We start from the raw sequence: 8310 nt of genomic DNA on the forward strand, positions 1-8310 counted from the left end.
AGACAAAGCAGCTGACAGACATGCTTCCCAGCATCCTAAACCAGCTCGGTGCAGACAGTCTGACTAGCTTAAGGAGACTGGCCGAAGCTCTGCCCAAACAATGTGAGTATCCTCAGAGTCACTGTACTTGTCTGGTTACTTAGCAACTTATTTGTGTGATCTCAGGGTTCAGAATTGTTAAGAATGTCTTTAGATGTAGAAGGCCAACTTATATATCTAAAAGAACAGTAGACTTGTAACTGCTTGTATTGTGTTCTTGTTTATGATGATGTATCTAGTTTATCTGTGACTATTATTCTTGATTTAGTGGATGTTTGCTTTCTACCAGCTTACTATGTTTAAATCAAACTAAAACCTTTTATTAGTTAGAAATGAAAACAAATGTTAATTTTGGGTTTGCTGGTTCTTAAAATTTAGAACTGATCAAGCTGGGCATGCTAGCTCACGCTTATTAACACTTTGAGGGGCTAAACTAGGAAAATAACTAGCATTCCATCTTCTTATTTTACAGTCTTTGTGTTTGGTGGCTTTTTGGACTCATACTATTTTAAAACACAATCCATTATTGTTGATACAGATGATAGCGGCTGGCATTTCAGTGTTTCGCGTTATAGTTGGATAGGGATTTTGTTTAGTTGACTTACGTGTACAACAAGCGGTGTCTTGGTTTGATTTCTGTTGTAATGAACACCATAACCAAAAGCAGCTTGAGGAGAAAGGTTTGTTTTCACTACATTTTATAGTCCATCATCAAGAAAAGCCAAGGTGGGAATTTAAGACAGAAATGTGGAAGAGCATTTCTTATTGGCATGCTCCCAAGCTTACCATCAACTGCCTTTTATTTTTGAGATTATAATTACATTTCTCCCTTTTCTCCCTCCAAACCCTACCCTATACCCTTCTTTGCTCTCCTTTAAGTTAGTTCCCCCCCCATTAATTGTTACTACATGGGGGTATGTAAATACAGTGTTACTTGTATGTATATTTTAGGGCTGTTTGGCCCTGTATAGCCGCCTTATCCTAGTCCATCTTGCCCAGGAACGGCACTAGTCTACATTGGGCTAGTTCCTCCTACATCAATTAGCAATAAAGAAATGCCCCCACACACATGCCACCAGGCTGATGTGACAGAGGCAATTCCTCATTTGAAGTTTCTTCTCCCTGTAGGTGCCAAATTAACCAAGATTAGCCATCACAGTTGATATGACACCTTATGTTGGGTGCTTAAAAATTGACTAGGAATACAGAGGTTTACCCTCTGTTTTCCCCTGCTGTTGTCAGATACTGACTCATTTTACGTTTTTATTGATAAGGGAGGGGCATCAAGATGTTCTAGGCCATCTTGGACTTTGAGCTTAAATAGGCTTTTGAAATTTCCACTGATGTCTCTGTGGGTTAGAGCTGTGTGTTCTCAGAACTTGCTTCTTTTCTGTTTGGTGAAAGTGCTGTTGGTGTGGTGGCCCGTGACAGTAATCTCAGTTACTGGGGAGTCTGAAGTAGGAACATTACATACAAGGTGAAGAACTGGTAATGTGTTGAAAGCCTGTGCAAATTAGACTGTCTCAACTTTTGGTGGTTTTGTTTTATTTAAGTAAAAATAGGCTGGTGGTAAGGCTCAGTGGTAGTTCTTACGTGCATATCTAAGGCCCTTGGTTGAGTCTCCAGTATCTCAGGAAAGGGAGGAGCAGAAGGAACAGTACAGTTGAAAGATACTTTAAATTTGGCTTGTGTGTTTGTTCTTCCCTTCCTGGCTGTTTGAGATAGGTCTCCCTATGTAGCCCTGGCTGGCCTGGAGTTTACTATAGTCTTCTTGTCTTTGCATTCAAAGTGCTATGATTGATAGGAGAGTCACCACATTTAGCTTAATTTTTTAATGCTTTATTTCAGTGAATATATTTAGGGAAATGGCTGCCCTCTTTATTTGCTTCCTAAAATAAGCCTGACCATAGTTCAATGTGTGCTTTTACTGAGCACTGTTCTCAGTGTACCCCGAGGATGGTTTGTGCCCATCAAAAAGTCGCCTTGATGGTGCTACAGGTGAAACCTCAGATGCCACTTGACATGAGTGTAAGTTGTAACTTTATATTTCATGTGTTCTTTTGGTTGATATTTATTGGTTATTTTCATTTCACAGCTGTGGATGGAAAAGCTCCACTTGCTACTGGAGAGGATGATGATGATGAAGTTCCAGGTAAGAATCACTTCAGCAAGGGGGAAAAATGAGTCGACAGAAAACATTCCAGGATGGTGGTGTGGTAGTAAGTTAGAACGGTGAATGTGAGGACACAGGACAGGAACCTCACTTAGTAACTGATGCTATCTTGAAACAGTGGTTTATGAAAAAGCATGGAGTTTAAATATCTTGAGGTTTGATGTTCTAAAAAGGTAATGTTTTCCTTTTATGTTTTTGGTTTTGTTTGAAGCAGTGTTTCAGTATGTAACTTAGACCTACATTAAATTTGAGACCCTTCTGGCTCAGCCTCTTGAGTGCTGGGATTGCAGACATATGACACCAAGTCCAACTAAGTTATGTTGAATTTTTGTCTTGTGGAAGAATCAAAAAATTGATACATTTTCCAGTTTGTCTCTGGAACCTAAGGAAAGCTCAGATTGTCAGGATATCCTTTAGTTCTGTTCTCCTGTGTTGGCCAATGGATTGTTTAATTCTTAAATTGAGGGAGGATGAATGATAAACAAGATTGTCTAAGCATGGTGCTCCCTCTAATACGGCGGTTCTCAACCTGTGGGTCTCAAGCCCTTTGAGGTAGCATATCACGTATTTATATGGTGATTAATGACAGTTGCAAAACTACATTTACTAAGTAGCAACAAAATAGTTTTATGGTTGGGTCATCACAACAGGGCCTGTATAAAAGGGAAGACTGGGAACAGCAGTTCTAATAGCTACCCGAAACCATGCAGCTGCCAAGTGGGGAAGTGACAAGTCTTTAAATTTGAGAGTGTTTCCTTAAATATCTGCAGGTTATTTGTAGAATTGACTTTTTTTCAGGATGTCTCCTGTTTTCTTTTTTAGATCTGGTGGAGAATTTTGATGAGGCTTCTAAGAATGAGGCAAACTGAATGGAAGCAACTTCTGAAGAAGATGACATTTGCAGAAGTTACAGGAGCTGCTATTTTATATCATGACTGCTTTTTAAAAATTTTTTTGTTTATTATGGATCTGATAAAATCTAGATCTTTAATATTTTTAAGCCCAAGCCCCCGGACAGTGCAGCTCTTTTCAGTTTTCGCTTATATCTAATTCTTTGCGGCAAATTAAGCTGAAAAAGCCTGGGAATAAAGTTTGGAAAAGGTTAATAAAATTCTTTGCCTAGTATATGGTTTATTGTTTTTATTTGGCACTGATGTGTACACAGTAAGCAGTTGTCTATAGACAGTTGGTTATGGTGTTTGATGATGTTCTTGTGTTGGAGAGTTTGCTTCTCTGGCAGCCGTTAGGGCTTTTTTGTTCCATGTGGTGTACTGTGAGAAGAGTATTGTGTGCGTAAACCAGGGTGCTTTTTTCTCTGGTGTTTGTTAAAGATCATTTTATATGTGTGTGTGTACATCATATGTACATGTGCCTGGCACGTAAAGAAGTCAGTAAGAGGGTATTGGATCCCTGGGATTGAACTTAAGTGGTTGAGAGCCCTCGTATATGGTATGTTCTGGGAATGGAACCTGGGTCCTCTGCAAGAGCAGTAATGCTCTTACGTGTGAGCCGTCTATCTCTTCAGCCCTGTGTCCCAGTTTCAGCATTTCATTTTAAGTTTTATGAGGTATGAACAAGTACCTCCATTTTGTATGTATAACCTGATACTCTGAATTAACTAATTTCCAAGACTCTTTACATGCACAATTGTAGTCAGAATATTGACCAGTTCCTCACCCTCAGAAAGTTCCCGTGACTAATGTATTAGCAGAAGCTCCACTCTATCCAGTGCACAGAGTAGAGCTGGAATTACGTTTACTATTAAGAGATGGTTTTAAATGTATACCATAGCTTGCGACTACTCTTTTAAGGTGCTATACAGCTACCTCCCAGAGTTACTGTGCAGAGTTAATGGAGCCAAAAATTTGGAAGGAAGGTGCAGCCACATCCTGTCGTCCCTCGAAGTGAAACAAGGATCCTGAGGTCTCAACAGCTTAAAAAAACCCAAGTGGCTTCCAGACACTTGTGGGTCAGGTTAATTATAAACACATTACATCACAGCTTGCCTGATAATGGAGCACTCTCTGATTCTGGCATAGGAAATAAGGTAAATCTGTTAGCTGGGAAAATTCATTTTTAGAACCCAAGCAAATGGAATGGCTAAGCTGGAGCGCTGTGAGTGGGGGCTGGTACTGTGGTACTGTTGCTGTGAGTTGTAAGTCGAGTTGGAGAGATGGCTGCTGACTGGCTGTGGTCGAACTCTATAAGAAGGGTTTCCAGCTAGGTCTGTCCCAGTGCAGAGGTTAAGCCTGTTTTGTCCCTAACCTTTGCAAGTATTCTTTTTAAAGATTTATTTATTTTATGTATATGAGTACACTGTAGCTGTCTTCAGACACACCCGAAGACAGCATCGGATCCCATGACAGATGCTTGTGAGCCACCATGTGGTTGCTGGGAATTGAACTCAGGACCTCCTGAAGAGCAGTCAGTGCTCTTAACCACTGAGCCGTCTCTCCAGCCCCTCCGCAAGTATTTTGAATGTAGTAGGTTCATTAAGTGATACTGTGTTGTTAGCTATGGATTGATAAGGAAACATTTCCTTTCAGGATACCCAATTTTCAGGGAAGGTTTTTCTACAGAGGCTCATCAAATTTGATGCCTGGTTTGCTTCTGGACTGTTTTATCACGGGAGCAGCATTTAATTAGAACCTTGCCAGTCTTGTGATAGGAAAGGTGGCACGTCACCAGCTGGCTTCTCAAACTTAGGCTGGGAGGTGATACACATAATTACCACAGATTACATCAGCCAGAGATCACTGCCAACTGTGGGATGGCCGTAGGGGTGTGGAAGGACTGCTCTCGTATTCCCCCCAGATACATATTTTCTGTAGCTACTAACGGTGAGTGGTAACATAATCACTTGCTTTGTCCGATTAAAATCATAAAGGAGAGCTACAAACAGATCTAGAAAATCTGGGAGAGGCTAGTTTACTTGTCTGAGTCTCCACCCCTTCAGTAGTAGAATAAGATTCAAACCCAGGCCACTACCTACTGGGAGGAATTTTAAGCACTAGCAGGTTAGAGATGCAGACTATTGTACTATCCTGGTCTTGGTGATGATCTTGGCAGTTGGTTAAGCCTGGTGTTCTCCCTAGCTATCAGGAAAATGCAAATTGAACTACTCGAGATAGCACCTCACCCCAGCCAGAATGGCTGTCATCAAGAAATCTCAACAAATGGTGGGGAGGATGTGGGAAATAGGAATCCTTAATTATAGTTGGTGGGAGTGTAAAGAACTGCAGCCACTCTGGAAATCAGGATGCTTCCCAAAATGGAACAACCATATGACCCAGCTTTACTGTTGTTCCTGGCCATAGGTCCTCAGGATTCAGTATCCTACCACCAAGATACAACCAGGCTCATTGCTATAGTGTCACGATAGCAAGGAAACAACCTTGATGTTCATCCACAGATGGATGGTGAAAAGGTAGTATACGTACACAGTGGAATTTTATTCAACTATAAAGAAAATTCCAGGAAAATGGGAGAACTAGATAGCACATATTAAATAAGGTGTTCTCCCTAATGTGCAGATCCTAGTTTGAAATACCCAAATATGTAAATGAGTATAGGCATAAAGCCTTAAGAGACTAGAAAAGCAGCTAAGAGGGGGTAAAGGAGAAAATGCCATAACGACATCTAATATATGCTTTTTGAAACAACACATGTTTTAAAACTTAATTTTCTGCTAGATATGAACCAGGGTGACACTAGTGAGCTAGAGGCATCTCCATCTGAAACTTAGGGTGACTTCTTCCTATTGGTTGAAATGAGTTCACATGTATGCTTCCCACAGAACGCTGTGGCTATTTGGAAACAGGTTTACAACAGGGACCTAAAGTTGCATCTGATTTCTGCCTGTTTGTTAAGTGGGGCACAGGTTCTTTAACCCTTCCCTATCCTACATTCCAGGATGGTAAAAAAGCAGATAGACACGCCATCACTTTGAGAGAAGTCTTAAGGCAAAGACATTTTCCAGCTTTTCCAAACCCACGGTTCTGAGCCTAGTTGCACAGGTTTTCATCACTCCAATCAACACAGTCTTGGATGCCGTTTCTGCAGCGACTTCTGGGAATGCAGGCACAGTCCGTGAAGAAAACGGTATCACATCTCCAGCCTGAGCACTCTGGGCACTGTGAAACTAGACAGTTGTATTTATTTTTAAAAGCATAACTTAAAATGTCAACTGGGGGGAAAACTGCTATTGGACAAGAACTGGCCCTTCAGGTTTAAAAAAATATTAGTGAAACTATCTCATGGGAAAACAGCTGATTATTGAAGATTCCAGACATGGTTTGAAAAGCCAGAGACAATATTGCCTCTTCCCATCAGCCCTAGCTAAACAGACTGACAATCTGCATAAACAGAGAAGGGTCTCCTTGAGTTTGGGCAATCAGTGAGCAGAGGAACCAGGCCTTTGCTAATTGGCAACTAGCCAGAAGCAAAGGATCTCTGCTTTTCCAGCCCTTTGTTACAGAGGCAGACTTCTCCTTCACTAGATGCATTTCCATTCTATCCTCTAGGGATGACAAAGCTGATGTCCCTTCACTGTGTTTATGATGAAGCTTTCCAATGTATCCATTGGAGCCATAATGCACTGGAATTGTGTCGCCTGGCTGTGGCCTGTGGATGGGATGGGTGAATCTCGGTGTTAAGCCTTTATGGGAACACAGTGTGGGACAAGGGTGGAACTGAGGAGGGAAGGACAAGGTTGGTAACTAATTTTCTGAGAGATGAAGCATTGAATAAGCCTTTTGTAGATCTTTTAGAAACCCAAATGAAAGTTGATAGCAGACAAGAGCTTCCCATTGAGAACATTTTCATGCTAAACTGACTTGAAATGATATCTAAATACTCTCCTTTGCTCCAATTCCTCTTCCTTCCCTCCTTTCCTCTCTCCCTTTCTCCCCCTTTTTTTTTTTTTTTTCAGAGCTGAGGATCAAACCCAGGGTTCTTGCGCTTGCTAGCCCTACCACTGAGCTAAATCTCCCCCTTTCTCCCTCTTGTCTGTCTGTCTGTCTGTCTGTCTGTCTGTCTGTCTATTACTTATTTTTGGAGATGGGACTAGGATGGAGATGGAAGCCAGGACCCTGAGCTTGTTTAAGCTGGCTCTCTTCCTCAAAGCTACTGCAGCCCAGGGAGTGATGGACTTTCTTAGCTGTGGCTGTAAATATCTTTAGAAAGTTTCTAAGTTCGAGCTAATGTAAGTAATTGGACTGTAAGGGCAGCCACTCCCAGAACCCATGAAAAAGAGCAACTGTGTAATTTTCATCTTCACCTGATTCATCTGAGCAGTCACCACAGTCGTTCCTGGTGTCACACACCCTGTCCACAAATGTCCATGTCTTCTGGTTGGGACACTTGAAAATCAAGTTTTGTGGGAGACTGTTGGGCATTTGACCTAGAGGGTAGAAATAAATTATTTCTAGTGGAAAAATTATTCATGAAAATGTTTAAATGGGAGGGAGTTCAGAATTTTAGCTTGCCACTACTGTTTTAAAGACAGGGTCTTACTGTATAGCTCTAGCTGACACCTACCTGCCCCTGCCTCCCAAGTTCTGGGACTTAAAGCATATGTGGTCCTATGCCTAGCCCTGGCCACTGGTCTTTACTTTCGTTTGGTAATGAGTCCACCTCACCACAGTAGACAGCAGCTTCATCCCCTCCACCATGGCAGTCCATCTTGCCATCACAAAGCAGAGATGGTGGCAAGCAAGTTGTGCGGTCCTCACACAGGAATCCTGGTTGCTGGGAAGCTGTTCTGCACTGGTGATATGTCCAACCTAAAGACGGAAGAATGCCGATGTCCTACCCTTGTCTGCCTTGGGCCACTGTCCCCATTATTTCTTCTCCTTTCTTTCATACACACACTCCAAAACTCTCTAGGCATAGGCTTTCTTAACTTGACTGGCTTTTCTTTTCCATCAAAACCATTGGCATCTGACTTAGAGGTAACAGCAGGCAGATGAGGGGTCAAGAGGCCTGCTCCCTGGTGTGGTGTGAGCTTTGTGATGGGTTGGGTATACAGTCCTGGTGTGGGTGTGGTGTGGTATATGTGGTGTGTGTGTGTGTGTGTGCTGTGTGTGTGTGTGTGTGTG

The 8310-nt window shown here is 41.9% G+C and overlaps 1 long non-coding RNA gene across 1 annotated transcript; it reads left to right on the forward strand.

Moving 5' to 3' along the window:
* Window positions 1-3337, forward strand: LOC114635565. The gene is made up of 3 exons (XR_003713494.1): window positions 1-102; window positions 2135-2191; window positions 3035-3337. It is a non-coding gene; the product is annotated as an uncharacterized LOC114635565 (long non-coding RNA).
* Window positions 3338-8310: the final 4973 nt, after the last annotated feature.

This window comes from Grammomys surdaster, unplaced genomic scaffold (assembly GCF_004785775.1).
Source record: "Grammomys surdaster isolate TR1022 unplaced genomic scaffold, NIH_TR_1.0 112564, whole genome shotgun sequence".
NCBI lineage: Eukaryota > Metazoa > Chordata > Mammalia > Rodentia > Muridae > Grammomys > Grammomys surdaster.